Raw genomic sequence first — 22,883 nt, forward strand, 5'->3', positions numbered from 1 at the left:
ATACATAGGCCTGGGTAGCTCAGTTGGTAGAGTAGGAGACTTTTAATCTGAGGTTCAGGGTTCAAGTCCCTGTTCATGCAATCTTTATTCTACTCTCAATTTTTTCTCTTACATAAAAGCCCTTCATTTTACCCTAATTACCTATTCTGGAAGCTCTGCTTCTTCACTTCTCTCTTCCTCCTCTTAGCTCTGAAGAAAACCAGAACAGAAAAAGAAATGGTAGCCATTCCTAACTGTGTGTTTAAGTCTTTAATTCAAATCTGTAGATAAACATCAGCTTGAGAACAGAAGAACTAGATGTTGCCCAGCTACAACCAATAACTGCCCTAACAGGGAACAAAACAGAGAATCCTTGAAGAAGTAGGAGATAAGTGGGATGCAGACCTCAAATTCTCCTAAAAAGACCAGATTTAATGGTCTGGCTGAGACTAGAAGGACCCCAGAGATCATGGTCTGCAGACCTTCTGTTAGCCCAACATAGGAACCATTCCCAAAGCCAACTCTTCAGACAGGGATTAGACTGGAGTATAAGATAGAAAATGGTACTGGTGAGCAATGAGCTTCTTGGATCAAGTAGACACATGAGACTGTATGGGCAGCCCCTGTCTGAAGGGGAGATGAGAAGGCAGAGGGGGACAGAAGCTGGCAGAATGGGCATGGAAATACAGGGTAGAGAGGAGTGTGCTGTCTCATTAGGGGGAAGGAAAACTAGGAGTATATAAAAAAAAAAACCCGGTGCCAAGTTGATTGCGACTCGTAGCAACCCTACAGGACAGAGTAGAACTGCCCCATAGAGTTTCCAAGGAGCACCTGGAGGATTTGAACTGCTGACCCTTTGTCTTAGCAGCTGTAGCACTTAACCACTATGCCACCAGGGTTTCCAGAGTATATAGCATGGTGTATATAAATTTTTATGAGAGACTGACTTGATTTGTAAACTTTCACTTACAGCACAATAAATTTTTTTGTTTTAATTTGTAGATAAGTCAAAACAAGTGCCTATGGTTCTTATTTAGGCTTCTTTTAGTGCAAGAAAAGGCTAGAAGCCTTTTCAATGATTTAAAAGCTGTACATGCAGCATGTAAATGTGATTGTGGTGAAAAATTTGGTGGAGTAGGATTGACTCAGTCATTTCAAAGTGAGAGCAAATTTACCCAACACAAAAGGGCAAAAGGATTTCTCCTGAAGTCAGAGGTGTATAACCTGGGGACTGCCTGTATAAGTTGTCTACAAGGAACTCATTTCATATATGTAACTATATACCAAAACCAAACCCACTGCCATCAATTCGATTCCAACTCATAGCGAACCTATAGGACAGAGTAGAACTACCCCATAGAGTTTCCAAGGAGTGCCTGGCAGATTTGAACTGCTGACCTCTTGGTTAGCAGCCGAAGCACTTAACCACTACGCCACCAGGGCTTCCCCACGTTAGGTAGAAATTAAAGAAAAAAAATTTTTTTTTTCCGGAGAATTTTAAAACAGATATATCATGCAAACAATCAAGAGAAAACACAAGTGGCTATATTTATATTAAATAATGAAAACCTCAGAACAAAGAATTAACAGGGACAGGGATAACTTAATGATAAAAGGATCCATCCACAAAAGGAATAGGAAGTCGTTATTTTTTACTGCTGTCATATTCCACTGAATTAATACTGTCGTTGATGTTGTTAGTTGCCTATGTAAAGAATAGCTGCTTCCTCTGTTCCTTCTCGGTCAATCTGATCACTTGGTAAACAGTGCTGAAAAGAACATGAGTGTGCATATGTCTGTTCATGTAAAAAAAAAAATTTTTTTTTGTTCGTGTACATGCTCTTATTTCTCTAGGATATATTCCAAGGAGTGTGACTGTTGGATCATATGGTAGTTCTATTTCTAGCTTTTTGAGGAAGCACCAAATTTATTTCCAAAGTGGTTGTACCATTTTACGTTCCCATCAGCAGTGTATAAGTGTTCCAGCCTCTCCACAACCTCTCCAACATGTATTCTTTTGTGTTTTCTGGATTAATGCCAGCCTTGTTGGAGTGAGAAGAAATCTCATTGTGGTTTTGATTTGCATTTCTCTAATGGCTAATGATCTTGAGCATTTCCTCATGTATCTCTTAGCTCCCTGAATGTCTTCTTTAGTGAAGTGCCTGTTCATATCCTTTGCACATTTTTTGATTCAGTTACTTGTCTTTTTCTTGCTGAGTTTTTGCAGTATCATGTAGATTTTAGAGATCAGGCGCTGATCAGAAATGTCATACCTAAAAACTTTTTCCCAGTCTGTAGGTAATATTTTTACTCTTTTGGTGAAGTCTTGGGTTGAGCATAGGTGTTTGATTTTCAGGAACTCCCAGTTATCTAGTTTCTCTTCTGCTGTTTTTGCATAGTTAGTAATGATTTGTATACTGCTTATGCCATGTATTTTTTTTTTTATGCCATGTATTAGGGCTCCTAGCATTGTCCCTATTTTTTCTTCCATGATTTTTATCGTTTCAGATTTTATATATAAGTCTCTGATTGAATTTGAGTTCATTTTTGTGGCTGGTGTGGGGTATGCATCTTCTTTCATTTTTTTGCAGATGGATATCCAGTTATGCCAACACCATTTGTTAAGAAAACTGTCTTTTCCCCATTTAACTGACTTTGGTCCTTTGTCAAATGTCAGCTGCTCTTATGCGGATGGATTTATGTCTGGGTCCTCAATTCTGTTCCATCGGTCTATGTATCTGTTGTTGTAGCATTACCAGGCTGTTTTGACTACTATGGCAGTATATTAGGTTCTAAAATCAGGTAGTGTGAGGCCTTCCACTTTGTTCTTCTTTTTCAGTAACACGTTACTTATCTGGAGCCTCTTTCCCTTCCATATGAAGTTGGTGATTTGTTTCTCCATCCCATTAAAAAATGCTGTTGGAATTGGGATCAGAATTGCATTGTATTTATACATCACTTTTGGCAGTATAGACATTTTTACAATGTTCAGTCTTCCTATCCATGAGCAGCATATTTTTTTTCCGCTTATCTAGGTCTCCTTTGATATCTCGCAGTAGTGTCTTCTAGTTTTCTTTGTATAGGTCTTTTACATCTCTGGTTAGATTTATTCCTAAGTATTTTATCTTCTTGGGGCTACTGTAAATGGTACCCATTTGGTGATTTCCTCTTCAATGTTCTTTTTGTTGGTGGAGAGAAATCCTACTGATTTTTGTATGTTTATCTTGTATTCTAATACTCTGCTGAACTCTTCTATTAGTCTCAGTAGTTTTCTTGAGGATTCTTTAGGGTTTTCTGTGTATAAGATCATGTCATCTGCAAAAAGAGATACTTTCACTTCTTCCTTACCTATCTGGATTCCCTTTATTTCGTTACCTAGCCTAATTGCTCTCGCTAGGACCTCCAGCACAACGTTGAATAAGACTGGTGATAAAGGGCATCCTTGTGTGTTCCCTGATCTAAAGGGGAATGCTTTCAGACTCTCTCCATTTAGGATGATGTTGGCTGTTGGCTTTGTAGAAATAATGCCCTTTATTTTTTTATAATGTTCAGGAATTTTCCCTCTATTCCTCTTTTGCTGAGAGTTTGTATCATGAACCGGTGTTGGACTTTGTCAAATGCCTTTTCCGCATCAATTGATAAGTTTTTGTGGTTCTTGTCCTTTGTTTTATTTATATGATGGACCCCATTAATTGTTTTTCTAATGTTGAACCATCACTGCATACCTGGTGTGAATCCCCCTTGGTCATGGTGAATTATTTTTTTGATATGTTGTTGAATCTATTGCCTAGAATTTTGTTGAGGATTTTTGCATCTAAGTTCATGAGGGATATAGGTCTGTAATTCTTTTTTTTTTTTTTTTTTTTTTTTTTGTGGTGTTTTTTCCTGGTTTTGGTATCAGGGATATGCTGGCTTCCGAGAATGAGTGTGGCAGTATTCCGTCCTTTTCTATGTTCTGAAATACCTTCAGTAGAAGTAGTGTTAACTCTTCTCTGAAAGTTTGGTAGAAACCTGCAGTGACGCCATCAGGGCCAGGGCTTTTTTTTTCCCTGAGTGTTTCTTAATTACCTTTTCAATCTGTTCTTTCGTTATGCGTTTGTTTAGTTGTTCTACCTCTGTTTGTGTTAGTTTAGGTAGGTAGTGTGTTTTCTAGAAATTCATCCATTTCTTCTAGGTTTTCAAATTTGTTAGAGTACAATTTTTCATAGTAATCTGATATGATTCTTTTAATTTCAGTTGAGTTCTGCTGTGATATAGCCATGTCCTTTCTTATTCAGGTTATGTGCTTCCTCTCCTGTTTTTCTTTTCTCAGTTTGGCCACTGGCTTATAAGTTTTGTTAATTTTTTAAAGAACCAGTCTTGGTCTTGTTAACTCTTTCAATTGCTTTTCTGTTTTCTATTTCATTGAATTCTGCTCTAATTTTTATTACTTGCTTTCTTCTGGTGCCTGAGGGTTTTTTTTTTTTTTTTTTTTGCTCTCTTTCTATTTGTTCAGGTTGTAGGGATAATTTTTTGATTCTGGCCCTTTCTTCTTCTTGTATGTGTGCATTTATTGATGTAAATTTACCTCTGAGCACTGCTTTTGCTGTGTCCCTAAGGTTCTGATAGGAAGTGTTTTCATCCTCATTGGAGTCCATGAATTTCTTTATTTCATCCTTAATGTTTTCTACAACTCAGTGCTTTTTGAGCAGGATATCGTTCAGTTTCCAAGTGTTTGATTTCTTTTCCCTGCTTTTTCTTTTATTGATTTCTACTTTTATGGCCTATTGTCAGAGAAAATGCTTTGTAATATTTCGATGTTTTCGATTCTGCCAAGGCTTGCCTTATGACCTAATATGTGGCCTATTCTAAAGAATGTTGCATGTGCACTGGAAAAGAAAATATACTTGGATGTTGTTGGGTGGCAAACCTAGTACCATTGAGCCAATTCCAACTCATAGCAACCCTATAGGACAGAGTAGAACTGCTCCGTAGAGTTTCCAAGGAGCTTCTGGCGGATTTGAACTGCCAAACCTTTGGTTAGTAGCTGTAGCACTTAACCACTACGCCACCAGGGTTTCTGCTGTTGGGCGGAGTGTTCAGTATATGTCTATGAGGCCAAGTTGGTTGATTGCGGGGTTTAGATCTCCCATGTCTTTATTGAGCTACTTTCTGGATATTCTGCCCTTCACTGAAAGTGGTGTATTGAAGTCTGCTACTATTATTGTACTATTATTATTATTGTGGAGCTGTCTATCTCAATTTTCAATGCTGTTAGAGTTTGTTTTACGTATCTTGAAGCTCTGTCATTGGGTGCATAAATATGAAATAGGGTTTTATCCTCCTGGTATATTGTCCATTTAATCATTATATAGTGTCCCTCCTTATCCTGGGAAACCCTGGTGGTGTAGTTGTTAAGAGGTATGGCTGCTAACCAAAGGTTGGCAGTTCGAATCCACCTGGAGCTGCATGGAAACTCTATGGGGCAGTTTTACTCTGTTATATAGGGTCGCAATGAGCTGGAATCAACTCAGCGCTAGTGGGTTTGGTTTGGTTTGGTTTTCCTTATCCTTTGTGGTGGATTTAACTTTAAAGTCTATTTTGTCAGAAGTTAATATTGGCACTTCTGCTCTTTCTTGACTGTTGTTTGCTTGATATATTTTTTCAATCCTTTGAGTTTTAGTTTGTGTGTGTCTCTTAGTTTAAGGTCTGTCTCTCGTAGGCAATATATAGAGAGATCATGTTTTTTAATCCATTCGGCCACTTTTTTCTCTCTTTGTTGGTGTATTTACTCCATTTACATTGGGCATAATTATGGATAGGTATGTGTTTAGTGCTGTCGCTTTGATTTCTTGTTTTGTATGTGTGTTGTTGGCAGTTTCTTTTTCCCACTTAATTTTTTGTGCCGAGTAGTTTATCTTTATATGTTGTCTTTTCCTCTTAATTGTTGTTGTTGATTTTGATTTTGCTGAGACTTAACTTTTTCTTTGTATTTTATTTTTATGAGTAGGATTGTTAGTCTCCTTTGGGGTTACCTTAATATTTACCTCTATTTTTCTTAGTTTAATCCTAACTTTTATTTCTTTATGTCATCTTGACTTCCTCGCCTTATGAAAGATCTATGACTGCATTTCTTAATCCCTGTATATTGATTTAATGTTGTCTTCTTTGACATAAACAACATAATTTTTTCCCTGTTTTGAGTATTTTTTTTATCTTGATTTATTTTTGTGATTTCCCTATCTGGGTTGACTACTGGTTACTCTGTCCTGTGTTCTAGTCTTGGGTTGTTACCTGATATTATGGATTTTCTAACTGGAGAACTCTTTTTGTATTTCTTGTAGTTTTGGTTTGGTTTTTATGAAATCCCTAAACTTCCGTTTATCTAAAAATGTCCTAATTTCTGCGTCATATTTGAGAGACAGTTTTGCTGTCTCTCAAATTTTGATTCTTGGCTGACAATTTTTTTCCTTCAACACTTTATATAAGTTATCCCTTTGACTTTGTGCCTGCGGGGTTTCTGCAGAGTAGTCTGAGCTTATTCTTATTGACTCCTTTTTTAGGTGAGTTTTCATTTATCCCTACCCCTCTTAAAATTTTCTCTTTATCTCTGGTTTTGGCAATTTGATTATAATTTGTCTTGACAACTTTCTTTTGAGACCTACCTTACGTGGTGGTTGATGAGCATCTTGGATAGATATCTTCTCATCTTTCACGATATCAGGGCAGTTTTCTGCCAACAAAATCAGCTAAATAGGGAAGTAAAATAAATATTATTTGTAAGTAATTTGAATTTCCATGTGGGACACAAGGTTAGGAAGGCTAGAGAAGCCAGAAGACACCTAGTGTATGTGCTAGAGTGTTGTAGTATGAAAACAGGCCTTGGTGTGACTGAAAATAAAGAGAATAGAAAATTAATAAAAATGTTCATCTGGGTGACAGCTCATCTTTCAGAATTGGCCTCTCTGGAATGAATGAGGAAATTGCACCAACAGAGATTTCCCAATTTCTGTGTATGGATGTGGTAGGAGCAGAGTTGAGAGTAATATCAGATGACCCAGCTGCTTTGAGATTAATCACCACTGCAACTGATGAAATTTCTTAGATTTTGCTTGAAATGCAAGGAGTAAAAAAAACAAATTCTTGTCTGTTTGTTCCACGTATTTCTACACTTAGATGAAATCTACTAAAAATGAACTTTTTCCTAAAGAATTCTATCTGGCTCCTCTACACTTCACATACTGCTCTTAGCTCAAAAGGAGTCTAAAGACGGGGACTGTAGCCACAGAAAGTCAGAGACTCTGTACAATCAATAATAACTACATACTCAGGCACCTTTTCCTCAGTCCTATCCCTGGTAGAGTAATGGCTAAGCCTTCAGTCTGCTAACCAAAAGGTCAGTAGTTCAAATCAATTACCCAGTCCATTGAAACTTTTTGGGATAGTTCTACTGTATTCTGTAGGATCCCTATGAGTTGGAATTGATTCAAAGGCAACTTTTTTAAAAAAAAATATAGGTGTGGACCCGGTGTTGGTGGTTAATAGCTTGGCTGCTAGCTGTAAGGACAGCAGTTCAAATCTATCAGTTTTTGGAAGGCCAACGGATAGGATCATTGTAACTCGGAATTCACTTGACGGTATCAGGTCGGTTTTTTTGTTTGTTTGTTTTTGGATTTTTTAGTTAGTATAGGTGCAGAGGCACAGTAGGTGAGTCCTTTGCAAGTCAAGTAGGTGACCTCAAAATGGGCTTAGGGGTGGCCTGTGACAGAAGGATAGAAGGTGGATAGTTGCAGTTTTGGGAAAGAAGAGAAAAGGGGATGATGCATTATGAAAGGTTTCCAGTCTCTCGGATTCTCACCTCCTCTATCATAACTGATCCCTGCTTTCCTATGGATAAACTAGCCTTTTTTCACCTTTGAGCCTTCCTCTACAAGGTCTCTCTATAGGATTTTCTCCAGCTACAGGTAAAAACACAAGGAAGCCTTTTAGTTCATATTCTGGACTGCAGGATCAAATTTACATTGATTCATCAAGGTTATTTTTATTCTCAGCTCAACAATTGAAAATGTTTATAAGGAAACTAAGATCATTCAACAAGGATGTGGCAACTGTCCTGAAACAATGTAGGCCTTATCTGAGGTCTTTGGATTAATGTGACTCTTCTCCCCTCTTTTGACCCTTGAGTGTTTAGGATTTGTACTCCATTTCTGTTTTGTAGCTTCTTCAAAGATGGGACTCCCCAACCACACCCAGACACTGAGTTCACTCAGGTCAGGTAGACAAAGAAGTTGATATGCACTTTGATGGCTTATTTCTGCTCCATATCCATGACCATGAGTGAGAGGTAGGCAAGACAGGGTGGTGAGTCTTTGCATCTCCAGCTCAAATCTGGGTTGAACATCTACTTCTCAACATCTTAGAACATGCCAGAAGACAAAATAGGTTGAGAAAATGGCTCTCCTCTTTGGCAGGAATGAATTCTTCTTCACCTAACATTATTTCAGAATTTTCTGTTGTCCATCCCAAAGAAGGAACAATGGTATTTCCCAAGCGTTGGAACAGGTTTCACTTCTTTCAGATTCTCTGTCTTCTTGACACTCAGTGTTTCCACAAATCGTCTTAACAGTCTGCTTAATCTTTGGGATGTGCAGCTGGTGGCCCATGTACCAGTGAGTAATGAGAGTGCTTGGAGAGAATGCATGAACAAGAATGACACCAAATAACTTTTTGAGAGCACCAATGTCCCAACAAGTCAGTAAAGATTGAAACACCAAGGACAAAACGAGTCAGATTAAGAAAGAAGCAACTTTCTGAGACTAAGACCATGAATGACTAGGCTTTGACAGGAAAGAAGGATGGAGGTACTAGGGAACGGACCCAGGGCCTCTTGCATGCTAAGCACGCACTCTTCCACTGAGGTATACCCCGGGTAAAAACAATATTTCAGAGGAATCAGCATGACTGTTGGCCTAATCTTAGGGGACTGTCGTTAAGATAAAATTACCTTATGATCAACTTCCCTGTTTCCGAACTCCGTACACTGCACCCTCTCAGACACCCATACACCAAGAGAAGGATATCTTAGTGCTAGAAAGAAAGACATTGTTCCTGGTCGGTGATCTTCCACCAGACTGCCCTGCTTCCATTCTTCCCATCACCTGGCTGAGTCCCGGGATATAACATTCTTTTGTAACTTGTCTGAATGTAACTTTCTGTATCCTTTTGAGTCTTGGAAACATATTAATATTTCATACAGGCAAATAAATAAAACTAAGTCAAGTGTGTGTGTGAGAATGCTCTAAATATGAATGCAGATGGAGCACATCTAAAATATTTCAAAGGAATTACATGTCCATATACGAGAAAAAAGAGAGAACTGATTCAAGAAAATGTTTTACACAATGTTTCATCCTCATTGTAAGACAAAAAAAAAAAATCTCAAATATTAAACTCTACTTAGCTGAGTTTTGTTTTTGTTTTTAATAGTGCTATGGGCGTTTTTTTATGGGTGTAGCAATTCTGATATTACTTCGTGTAAGATTTAGGCTTCAGTAAATGAGTACACATATTGAGGTTCTTGGAAACCAGGGCTCTCACTGTGGGAGATAGAAGGAAAACACGAAACTGGAATGGGGGAAGGTAAGAAATTCCGTTGTTGTTCTGGATGGGTGTTCCTGTTCCCATCAAGGTTGATTTTGACTCATGGAGACCCCACGTGTAAACAGAGGAGAACTGCTGCTCAGTAGGGTTTCCTAGGCTTCAGTCTTTATGGGGAAACCTGGTGGCACAGTGGATAAGCGCTCAGCTGCCAGCTAAAAAGATCTGAGGCAGGAACCCACCACTGCGCTCTGCGGGTGAAAGACTTGGCAGTCTACTTCTGCAAAGGTTACAGCTCTGAATCTGAATGGACTCCAAGGTAGTGGGCGTGGTTTCTTGGATTTCACCTTTAATGGAACCAAAGGGGCATAATTGCGCTAGAGTGCTAACCTAGATTGTTAGTTCCAGCGGTAGTAAAGGCCTGGTCTTCTGCTTATGTTAAGATTTCAGCCAACACATGGGGTCACCTTGAGTCGGTAACATCTCCATAAAAAAAACAAAACAAAACCAAGTGCCGTCAAATCGATTCCGACTCATAGCGACATCTGGATAAAAAAAAAATCTGGATAGCGAGCAACAATTCATAAGGAAGCAGATGCGCAGGATTTTTCTTCCACGGTGCTGCTGAGTGAATTCCAACTGGCCACCTTTCCATTACCAATAGGTTACCGAGCCCAAACCTTCCGCGCCACGCAGAAACCTTCCTCGTACAGTGTACTGATTCTTTTTCTACACAACTTTCTCACATTTCTTGTGATTAAAAACATTCCTCACCCCTCCACACACACACATAATACGTAATATCAAAGCAGAAATGGATCTTAAGTGCAAAAGCATGTAGCATAATGGAATTTATTCCACCAGTTCCTAGGTTTTCTCACTGAATTTCAGTTCTTTTTTTTTTTTTAATTTTAAATAAAATACACAAAACGTCTCTTTGCACTTCGTGTAAGACCTCAAAACCAAACCATACTCCTCGCTGTCGAGTCCATTCCGACTCATAAAGACCCAAGGAACAAGTAAATAAGGGAGGGGATGATAAAAATATGTATGCATACAACTTGATTCCATTTGCCAAAATAAGTAAAAGGTGTCAAAACCTACCATTTGCCGTCGAGTCCGTTCCCATTCATAAGGATTTAGAAGATTTACTCGGTAGGGTTTCCAGGCCTGGCACAGCGGTTAAATCTATCGACAGCTAACTGTAAAGCTCCGCGATACGACACTCACCTTGGCTTCCGCAGGAGGAAAAATGCGGAACTCTGCTTCTGTAAAGGTTGACAGTCTTGGAAACCCTAAGCGGTACCTATGAGTAGGACTCCACAGCATTGGGATTGCTTCTGTTGTTTTTAATTTTTACGGAAGCGCTCCCACCTTAATCACTGAGCCACCAGGGCTCCTAAACATAGATACAGACTTAAAACAAACAAAAACCACATAGTTCTGTATTGTATAGATGCACTACTCAGTTCCATTAGCTTTGTGATGCACCTGTTTTATAAGAAAGTAATTATGCAAAACTAACTAAAGCCGCTGAAATCCAGGATCTTTAGATCTTCCAGTCCAATGGTCTGTCACTTCAGCACTTTCCTCTACCTGTAAAGGCTTTTTTAGTCATTCCTAAAAATATTATCAAGGGTCCTGTGTTTTCAAATACTGTCTTAACTTATTCCATATTATCCACTCAGCCAAAATTATATGGATTCAGTTGCTATCCATGTCTGAAAATGGGATCCAATTTCAAGAGATGGTGAATGATTGGTAGAGTAGGAGAAGGGCAAGACATGGGAGGAATAGGTAAAACAGGAAGAAGCTTTGCTTCTTGGTAAACACAGGTGGTTCCATACTTCAAACACTGCTCATCAACCTAAAGAAATTTCCATTGAAATCATCAGGCCTCTTCTTTCAATCTTTCCTTTTCTGCCTCGCTCTTCAATGACACTGGAAAGGGTAACAAGTGATTACTGAGCACACTGAAAACTTGGCATCAGGATTGGAGGAAGACTACTTAACAACCTGAGATATGCAGATGACACAACCTTCCTAGCTGAAAGCCAAGGGGTTTTAAAATACTTACTGATGAAGATCAAAGACTATAGCCTTCAGTATGAATTACCTCTCTATGTAAAGAAAACAAAAATCCTCAAAATTGAACCAATAAGCCAAATCATGATAAATGGAGAAACTATGGAAGTTGTCAAGGACTTCATTTTACCTGGACCCACAATCAACACTGATGGAAGCAGCAATCAAGAAATCAAATGATGGATTGCACTGGGCAAAACTGCTACAAAGAAATTCCTTAAAGTGTTAGAAAGCAAAAATGTCACCTTGAAGACCAAGGTGCACCTGACCCAAGCAGAGGTGTTTTCATTCACCTCGTATGCATACAAAACCTGGACAATGAATAAGGAAGATCGAAGAAGAATTGAGGACTTTGATTACGGTGTTGGCCAAGAATATTGACTATACCATGGACTGCCAGAAGAAAGAACAAATACGTCTTGGAAAAACTACAGCCAGAATGCTCCTTAGAAGGAAGGATGGCTAGATTCAGTCTCACATACTTTAGACGTGTTATCAGGAGGGACCAGTCTCTGGAGAAGGACATCAGTCTTAGTAAAATAGAGGGTCATTAAAAAAGAGGAAGACCCTCCATAGGCTGCATTGACACAGTGGCTACAATAGTCGGTTCAAGCATAACACTGATGGTGAGGATGGCACAGGACCAGGCAGTGTTTCATTTTGTTTTGTATAGGGTCACTATGAGTCAAAATCAACTTGACAGCACCAAATAACAACAGTACATGATCTTGGTACTTCAAAAAACTATTTTCCCATTTTCTTTTTACAGCCACTGGACCCAACCACCCCATGGTTTATCTGTATTACCTTCTCCAGTGAATTGCCCTTGGTTTGGAGACATCTGGTAGATTATTTCACCACTCCATTTCCAGCTGCAGCCAATGACTGACTGGAGGGAATAGAAGGTGCAAAATTTCAAACCCCTTGACTCAAGGAAAACTGTGCTATGGGATTTACATCCCAGCACCCTGTCACATGGGTCATGCTAACTCTAGGCTTCACCCAAGAGCACATTATTGTTTGGCTACTTTCCTTCTCCCATCCTGAAGAGCAGTCCCTTAATAAATCATGTACCCCTGAATTCCTGTAGCAGACTCCTAATATTCTATAGACAGGAAATAGGCCGATAAAACTACTCGGAAGCAAACACATGCTTTGTTGTTATTCTTGTTAGGTGCTGTCCAATCAGTTCCAACTCATAGCAACCCTAGTTATAACAGAAAGAAACACTTCCCAGACTTACACTATCTTCACAATGTTTAAGCCCATTGTTGCAGCCACTGTGTCAATCTATGTCATTGAGGGCCTTCTTTTTTTGTCTACCTGCTTTACCAAGCTAGATATCCTGCTCCAGGGATAAGTCCCTCCTGAAAACATGTCCAAAATATGTGAGATGAAGTCTTGCCATCCTTGCTTCTAAGGAACATTCTGGCTGTATTTCTTCCAAGACAGATTTGTTCTTTCTTCTGGCAGTCTATAGTGTATTCAAAATTCTTCACCAACATCATACTTCAAAGGTATCAGTTCTTCTCCGCCTTCCTTACTCATTGTCCAGCTCTCACATGCTTATGAGGTAATTGAAAATACTATGGCTTGGGTCAGGTGCACCTCAGTCCTCCTCAAAGTGACATCATTGCTTTTTAACACTTTAATTTAAAGAGGCCTTTTGCAGCAGATTTGCCCAACACAGTGCGTCTTTTGATTTCTTGACTGTTGTTTCCATGGGCATTGATTGTGGATCCAAGTAAAAAGAAATCCTTAACAACGTCATTATTTTCTCACTTTTTCATGACTTGTCTTATTGGTCCAGCTGTGAGGATTTTTCATTTCCTTATATTGAGGTTTAATCCATACTGAAGGCTGTGGTCTTTGATTTTCATCAGTAAGTGCTTCAGACCCCCCCCCCCGGCCCCATCTCAGCAAGCAAAGTTGTGTCATCTGCATATGGAAAGTCGTTAATGAGTTTTCTCCAATCCTTATGCTCTGTTTTTCTTCATATAGTACAGTTTCTGGTATTATTTGCTCAGCATAGAGATTGAATAAGTATAGTGAAAGAGTACAACCTTCATACACACTTCTTCTGATTTTCAAACATGCAGTATCCCCTTCTTCTGTTCAAGCAACTGTCTGTTGGTCTATGCACAGGTTCTCCATGAGCACAATTGAATGTTCTGGAATTCCCATTCTTCACAATGCCATCCATAATTTGTTATGATCCACACAGTTAAATGTCTTTGCATAGTTAATAAAACACAGGGGAACATCTTTCTGGTATTCTCTGCTTTCAGCCGAGATCCATCTAACACCAGCAATGATGTCCTTCATTCCACGTCCTATTTTGAATCTGCCTTAAATTTCCGCTGGTTCCCTGTCGATGGACTGCTGCCACCATTTTAGAAATACCTTCAGCAAAATTTTACTTTTGAGTGCTATTAATGATATTGTTCAATAATTTCTGCATTCTATTGGATCACCTTTCATTGGAATGGGAACAAACATGGATCACTTCTAGGAGGTGGACCAGGTAACTGTCTTCCAAATTTTCTGGCAGAGATGAGTGAGTGCTTTCAGGGTTGCATCTGTTTTTCTTTTTTTTTTTTTGAAATATCTCAATTGGTATTGTGTCAATTCTGGAGACTTTTTTTTTTTTTCAATATATTCAGAGCAGCTTAGACTTGTTCTTTCAATCTCATTGGCTCTTGTATCACATGCTACCTCCTGAAATGGTTGAAATTTGTACAATTTTCTTTGGTACAGTTACTCTATGTATTCCTTCCATCTTTTTTTGATGCTTCCTGCATCAGTCAATATTTGCCCACAGAACCCTTCAATATTACAACTTGAGACTTGAATTTTTCCTTCAGTTCTTTCAGCTTGAGAAAAGCCAAGTGTGTTCTTCCCTCTTGGTTTTCTAACACCAGGACTTTGCACATTTCATCATAATACTTTGCTTTGTCTTCCTGAGCTGCCCCTTGAAAACTTCTGTTTAGATTCCACTTGAGTTCTTTTACTTCATCATTTCTGCCATTCTCTTTAGCTAGTCAACATTCAAGGGCAAGTTTCAGAGTCTCTTCTGGCATCCATTTTTGTCTTTCCTATCTTTTCAATGACTTCTTGCTTTCTTCATGTATGATGTCCTTGATGTCATCCCATAATTTTCTGGTCCTTCGTCATTACTGTTCAATGTGTCAAATCAATTCTTGAGATGGTTTTGAAATGTGGATAGGATATACTCAAGGTCACACTTTGTTCTCATGGACTTGTTTTAATTTTCTTCAGCTTCAACTTGAACTTGCATATAATAAATTCACCGATTGTTCCTCCGTCTGCCCCTGGCCTTGTTCCGACTGTTGATATTCAGCTCTCCATCATTTCCTTCCACCGATTTATTCAATTCGATTCCTATGTATTCCATCTGGTTAGTTTCATGTGTATAGTAACCATTTATGTTGGTGAAAAAAGGTATGTACAATGAAGTCGTTTGTCTTGCAAAATTCTGTCATGCGATCTTCAGCACTATTTCTATCGCCAAGGCCATATTTTACAGCTACTTGTCCTTCTTCTTTGTTTCCAACTTTCACAATTCAATTACCAGTAATTATCAAGGTACCTTGATTGCATGTTCGATCGATTTCAGAATGCAGAAGTTGGTAAAAATATGTGCTCTTCACTTTTCGTGTAAATGGAAAGATGATTTTGAGAGGATGACTCTGATGGCAGAGCCATAAAACCACAGAGCATTAACTTGAAGCCTTGATAACTAATGTTATTTACCTGGCTGGATGACTCCTTTTTTGTCTTTCAATTTCTTCCCTTCTTTAATTGAAATGTCTAAAACTCTTACCCTATGCCTGTCTCACACTGCATTTTGAGGAGCAGATAATTTGTTTGTTGAATTTCACAGATTCACAGATAAACAGTAATTGTATCCCAGGAGGGATTATGACAGAGCCTCACCCATACTTATTTAGAGGATATAAATAATAGAAGATTTAGGACTTTTGAGCTGATGAGATTTAGATGAGAATTTTGGTCTTTGAGTTGATGCTGTAATGGGTTGCTATTTGGGGGATGCTGGGATGAAGTGAATGTTTTTACATGTGGGACAGTTGTAAATCTTCGTAGACCAGAAGGAAGACTGTACCATGTGTAGTTATGTCCCCCTAAAACTATCCTCATCCTAATATCCAAAAACTGTGAATCTGTTACCTTACATGGCAAGAGGTATTTTGCACACTTGATTAAGTTAAGGATGTTTAGATGGAAAAAAATTTCTGCATTTTCTGGGTGGGCCCAATATAGTCACAAGATCCTTATAAGAGGTAGACAGGTGGTTCACAGTTAGAAACAGCAATGCAACAACAGAACCAGAGATCAGCATAATGTAGACTTGAGCAAAAGAGTGTGAGTGGAGTCAGATGCCAGGAACCACAAGGAGTGACTTCTCTCTCATAGTCTCCAGAGACAATGCAACTCGGCCAACATTTTGAGTTTAGTTCCCTAGGACCCATTTCAGGCTTCTGACCTCCAGAACTGAAAATAATAGATTTGTGTATTTTGAAGCCATTAAATTTGTGATAATTTGCTACAGTAGCAATAGGTAACTAATCCAGAGTTTGGTATTAGGTTGTACTGTAGTCAGCGTATTGAACAGCTGTCTGGCTACAAAAAGAAATTGATAAAGTTTTTTAAGGATTCCTTGGCAGAGTGTTAAAAATTACAGGTCCTGCTCCCTACCTATAATCACAACACTCAGGATTACTCAGAGATACTTCTGGAATCTGCGTTTTGTACTCAAAAACTTGATCGGTGTTACAATTTTTCTTACTACGCGTCTTTTTCAAAAGAGTTTAGTAGAAGAGACAAGAAAAAACTTGGTACTCTCTCTAAGGCTTGAAATCAGGATCCTCAGATTATGAGACTGACGGGCTACCTGCTGTGCTAAGAAGGCATCACTTAAATTCCTTTTAGTTTTAAATTTCTCCACACTGGAAACATTTCAAGCATCAGTGAAATTACCGAAATATTAGACTTCCATATACCATGCTTCGACCAGTGGAACCCTGATTGCACAGTGATCGAGAGTTCGGTTAGTAACCAAAAGGCCAAGCAGTTGGAGTCCATCAGCTCCTCCTTGGGAGCTCTTTGGGTACTCCTGCTCTGTCCTATAAGGTCGACTGGATGAAAACGGCTTTCCTGGTTTTTTTTTTTAATACGTCTCCGTTCCCCAAAAGCAATTACTGTTAAGTCATACATAAGTTTGCTGTTGCTCTGTTTGTCACATAGCCTTCATCAAAATCATTGCAGAATTTTACCACAGACTGAATAAATATACAACACAGTGAAGTTTTCCACTACTGCTTTAAACATCACTTACAGCTGGGTGACATTCAGCAGGTTACTCTTTATCTCTGTATCTGGTAATCTCCAGCAGGAAAATGCAGATCATAGTAACAGTACGTATCACTGAGGCAGTTTATAGGACTGAATGACATTAATTGTAAGGAAGGTGCATGGCACGTAATAAATTTCCAATAAATTTTAGTTTTGGACCAGTACCGTGTAGAAATGTTCTAGGAAAAGTATAACGTCATGGAAAACACTCTTGTATCTTCCTAAATATAATGATTTAAGAGTTTCTTGGGAGCAAGGTAGCGTGGCCGAGCGGTCCAAGGCGCTGGGTTAAGGTTCCAGTCTCTGCGGGGGCGTGGGTTCGAATCCCACCGCTGCCAACTCTATTGGAAATGGAATCCATCAGAGAAGGGAATTGCCAAAAACTTTACCCGCTTTGATTCAGTCACTTCCGACTCATAGCGAGCCTATACAGCACAGCGCGAAACTGCCCCATAAAGTTTCCAAGGAGCTGCTGCTGAATTTAGGCTTCTGTTTGGCAGCCGAGCCCTCAACTAGGGCGCCCTTGAAGAACATAAGCAAGACATTTATCTCCCTAATAATAGGTTAAGATCAATCTAAGAACAGTAGTTCGTGTCCAAGGATTCAATCTTTATGGTTTTTAAAATGTTTATAGATTTAAACAAATATAACTCATATATTTCCAAATTACAAAAACGTAAGACTTTATACACGGTGAAACTCTTCCACCACCTCCCCTCCCCATTCCACCTGCGTCGGATTCTGCCTACGCAAACCCAAAAAACCAATCCCATTGCCGCCGAGTCGATTGCGGCTCATAGCGCCCCTATAGGACAGTGTAGAACTGCCACCATGGGGTTTCCAAGGAGCGCCTGTTGGATTCGAACTGCCAAGCTTTTGGTGAGCAGCCATAGCACTTAACCGCTATGGCGCCAGCGCTCCCTTTACCTACCCGGGCAAGTAGCCTGGGGTTAGTCTGGGGTTACCTGCACCGAATATTATTTGCATAAGCAAGCTAATATGCAGTTGCCATGGAGTCAGCTCTGACTCCTGAAGACTCCGGGTACATCAGAGTTGAACTGTGCTCCCTAAGGTTTCCTTTCGTTTTTGTTTGTTTTTTTTTTTTTTTTTCCAGCGTTCTTTTCATAGGCTCTGTGCTTGGAATAGCTGGATCGGAAGTTTCTAGTTTAAAACACCAACGAATACGAAGTCCTACCAATTGCTAAGGTTTTGATTACTCAATCAGGGCCTCTGAAAAAGCTTCCACATAATAAAACAAGCAGGGCCAATGGGCTGGGTTTCAGTTTCTCCTTCTTTTTCCTCTACTGGAAGCCTCTGGGGCAACGTGGCTCTCCTCCATTAGCCTGGAGAACCCGTGGTGGCCCTTCCCCTCTGGCTTTCTTGCTTACTCTGAAGATGGACTCACGTGACATAGCACTTCTTTTCAGAGTCTAAGCCCATTGGTAAAAATTTAAGTCCGTTTCAATGCCAGATTCATTTCATTACCTAATGCTAAGTAAAAATGAACAACTCGCCTGCCTTTTGAAGGCTGTGTATAGCAGCAGCATTGGACACCGTGTTTGGAGGTGAGTATTCCATACAGCCCTCTGAGCATCCAGAGGATGGGGCACGTAACTAGGGTGGGGGCGGGGGCGATCACCGCAGGGTGCAAGTGCGGGATTGAGACCAGAAGAGTGGGTGACCTAATGCGCCTCAAACCAGGTTTAGGTGAGTAGAGGGCACTGCGGGGTTTCGCTGGAGGAATAGGGCTCTTCACCTTAGGAGGACTGTACCTGGATCCCGGAGCCCTATGTGGCCAGCAGGCCTCACTTCCCCTTCCCTTCCCCCAAGAGGCTCTGCACCTCTGGATTTCTGATTAGAGTCATTGTAGCGCTGGATTTTGCCCCTGTGGGATCTTAGGGGAGCTAGGGTTTTGAGGGAGATTCAGTACCTGAATTCAACCCTCTCAGCCTTTTCTTCTCCTCCATTCCCTCCCCTCCAAATCACTGCTTCCTGTGAGTGCAAGTGATGATCACTTGGCAGTCTGAGTCTCAGTGGAATTCCTTCAGTTAGAGACCCTCACTTAGGGCATCCTAATGAAGAGCCTAAATTACAAAAGATGAGGCGAAAAACAGCGAAGCTGGGTTTTTGAAACCTGTATTCCATTTGGAACCATTGGGCTGCCTCTGCTTTTGCTGGTGGTTATCCTTGGACTAATTGAATTATTGGCGCTGACACTCAAGCAGCTCGAAACTTTTCCTGCTTTAGTAGTTCTACAGCACATGTGAGTAAGCAAAATGTCTTCTCGTGTTTGTCCGTATTCTCACAGTAAACTGGTCTGGATCCTGTAGATTTTGTAGCAAAAATATTTCGTCTAATCAGACAAGAGAAAAACAGTACTAAGCCATGCCTTTGTACAAGCACTATGGCTTATTGGTTCAAAGTCTTCTCTTGTAAATAACAGATCCTGGGTTCCAGTCCTAGTAGGACCTTGATTTTTTCCTCTCCATGGAAAACCAATCTCCTCTCTATCTCCCCACCCCTAAATTCTCTGCCTCACTTACTGCACTGTAAGTTCTGATTCTATTGATCAAAACCACTTGTGACTGCAGGATTCTCACTCCCAAAAGAAAAGTGATACGCCCTAGGTAACTTTTCATGTGTTTGCATTAAATTCTGCCAGTTCTTTTTCTCTAACATACGTTCACTGAGCTTCTATTATGTGATATGCACAGATTCAAAACTTACACAGCTGTAGCTAGAAAAATATTATTTGCATTTATCCTCCCAACCAGCAAGCCTTTTGTTAGCAATCAATTCAAAATACACATGGGTAAAAATACAAGATGAAATATGATCATGCCTAATCTTTTTAAATTTTATAATAGAAAAAGTCAAAAAATAAACCACAGGTTTGTTAATCGGGAAGTGTTTGAATAATCTCTGGTATATACATACAGCTGTGTTATGGATTCAGTTGTGTCCCCCCAAAAAAGATAAGTTGAAGCCCTAGCTCCCAGTATCTGTGAATGTGATCTTGTTTGGAAATAGGTTCTTTGAAGATGTGATCAGCAAAATTGACGTGACATCATATTGGATTAGTGTGGGCCCTAATCCTATCTGAGTGGTATCCTTACAAAAGAGGGGAAAAGACAGAGTCACAGACAGAGAAAAGACTGCCACAGAGTTATGCTACAGGTATAAACCAAGGGACACCTGTGTTTACAAGAACCTGGAAGAAGTAAAAAAGGATCTTCCCCTAAAGCCTCTATGAAAATATAGCCCTGCTGTCACAGTGGTTAAGCACTCAGCAGCTAACCAGAAGATTGGTGGTTGGAACCCACCAGCCACTGTGGGGAGAAAGATGTGGCACTCTGCTGCCATAAAGATTAAACCCCCCATTGGATCAAGTGGATTCTGACTCACAGTGAACCGATAAGATAGAGTAGAACTGCCCCACAGGGTTTCCAAGGCTGGAAGTATGTAAGTAAGCAAACTGCTGCAACTTTCTCTAGCTGAGCTGCTGGTGGGTTCCAACAAGCACCTAACCTCTTAAACACTATCAGGGTTCCCCCTGTAAAGATTACAGCCTTGAAAGCCCTATGGGGCAGTTCTACTCTGTCCTATAGGGTCATTATTAGTCAGCTATGAGTCAGAATCCACTTGATGGCAATGAGTTTTTGACATGCTGAATTTGGACTACGGGTCTTCAGGGGCAGAAAGATATTAAAAGGTAATATAATAAACCCTAATGAGCCTCTAACACAAAGACATAAGGGTCATATGTGCTATAGTGTGGATTTCAGTGGCACCAAAGCTTGGGAATAAAAGCCTGAAAATGTTATAAAAATATGGATCCCTAGGTCCACTTACCAGTTCCTGAGTGAATTGAAATAAGGTGGAGCATAAATTTATATAGTTTAGAATTGTCACCAGGTAATTCATACCATCAGATAGGTTTGGGAACTACTGGCCTAGAAATTTGAATGGGGAATAAGGAACCTGGGGAAACTTCACCCCAGAAGAGGGGCAGTAAACACAAAGAAAGTGGGAGGGGTAGAAGGGGCAGTGTGATGTGTCCACTGATAAAGAAAGAGAGGCTGCAGATGCTGGGAAGGAACACAGATAGCTGCTGCACAGATAAGAAAAAAGAAGAGAAGTGTGTGGAAGAGGGCTTGGACCTCGTACCTGTGTGGATGCAAAGGATTTCGTATCATTGAGGAGGTAGAATATTTCTGAGCTCTCCATCTCTCTTGTGCTTCCTTTAAGTTCACAAGTAGTAAGACGGCACTTTCTAAGGAAAGTGGGCTGAGATCATTTATTCTGCAGAAAACTCCAGCTCCTTTCATCTGAAACTCTGGATATGAGAGTTCAGAGCTGCTCTTGTAGTCCCAGGATAAACAGCACACTTTGAAGGGCACACATGAAGTGTTTTTCTTTGTACTGCAGAAGCCCAGATCTTGGTGACTTCTGAGAGAACCAAAAGAAATTTCATTGCTGGTGGTAGGGAGCAATGCTGAATGTAGAAGGGGGACTTGCCTGAAGATTTTGCCTTGACATTATCAAATATTAGTGGTTTTGCTTACAAAGTAAAGAACCCAAAGAATGGCTAGAGAATAAAACCAAAAAACCAAACCCGTTGCCCTTGAGTCGATTCCAACTCATAGCCACCATATAGGACAAAGTAGAACTGCCACACAAAGCTTCCAAGAAGCGCCTGATGGACTCAAACTGTTGAGCTTTTGGTTAGCAGCCAAAGCTCTTAACCACTAAGCCACTAGTGTTTTCACCATGGAGCATTTGACAGTAATTGTCAGGAAAAGTTGAATCCCTGAGCTAGGATAACTCAATGGATGTACAACAGACTCTAAGTGAGGGTACAGATTTCAAGAGCAGGTTCAGGCTTAATAACCACATCACCATCACGCACACACGTATTTCTAACTTTTCCTTAGAAGCCATTTGAAACAGAGCATCCTCCAGAGAAGCTTATTCCATCATTTACAGTGGGCTATTTTATTTGTCACATTTTTTTCTTGGCCACCATCTCCCATTCCTAGAGGAAGTCTGTGAGCCAGGAAAACCAGGATCACTGTAATGTCGATACCAACTCTTTATACAGTACATTTAGTGGTTTGTTGCCAGTGACATAATGCAAATTATTGACCAAATCTAGTAGAATGGCAATTAGTGGGTACATAAGTTTGCTCATTGTCTTCTTGAGACTTGGCCCATTTTTGGTTTTTGAAATTCTTTAATGTTAACTGTTCATCTTTGTGGAGCCATGGTGGTACAATGGTAAAGCAGTTTGTGGTAGAACCTGAGAGCCATCCTGAGGGAGAAAGATGGATAGTTGGCTTCCATAAAGATTTACAGCCTTAAAAACCTTATGGGGCAGTTCTACTCTGCCCTGTAGGATCACTATGAGTGGGAATGCGGTGGACCACAACAGGTTTAATCTTTATGGTATTGACTAAACCTCAATGGCAATGGGTTTGGTTTGAGTTTTTGGTTTGTTTATTGATCTGTGACAGGAGACACAACCCAAACTCCACCCGTCCCCTCCAGCAACAACTCTAGAGCCAACCAATGGATGTCAATTCAAGAAGCTTCCACTTCTTGCCCAACAATAAACGAGGGACCAAGTATGAACTGGAAACTTCTATCTTCTGCTCTGGAATCAGAGGCCTATCCATCAGGCCATGTGACCAATACACTAAAGAAGCAGCCCAAACCTGAAAATGAAAAAGTTGCTACGGAGCATTCAGTTTCTGTTTTCAAATTTTTAACTTTGCAATTGGAAGAAAATTTAACGACATTCAAAAATGAAATCAAATATCACCTGAAAGCTCTGAACAGAATTACTTAGA

At 39.9% G+C, this 22,883-nt stretch overlaps 1 non-coding gene across 1 annotated transcript; it reads left to right on the top strand.

Moving 5' to 3' along the window:
* Window positions 1-17,290: 17,290 nt before the first annotated feature.
* On the top strand, window positions 17,291-17,372 carry TRNAL-AAG (transfer RNA leucine (anticodon AAG)). Its single transcript has one exon. It is a non-coding gene; the product is annotated as a tRNA-Leu (tRNA).
* The last annotated feature ends 5,511 nt before the right edge of the window (window positions 17,373-22,883 follow it).

The sequence above is a fragment of the Elephas maximus genome, chromosome 1 (assembly GCF_024166365.1).
Source record: "Elephas maximus indicus isolate mEleMax1 chromosome 1, mEleMax1 primary haplotype, whole genome shotgun sequence".
Taxonomy (NCBI): domain Eukaryota; kingdom Metazoa; phylum Chordata; class Mammalia; order Proboscidea; family Elephantidae; genus Elephas; species Elephas maximus.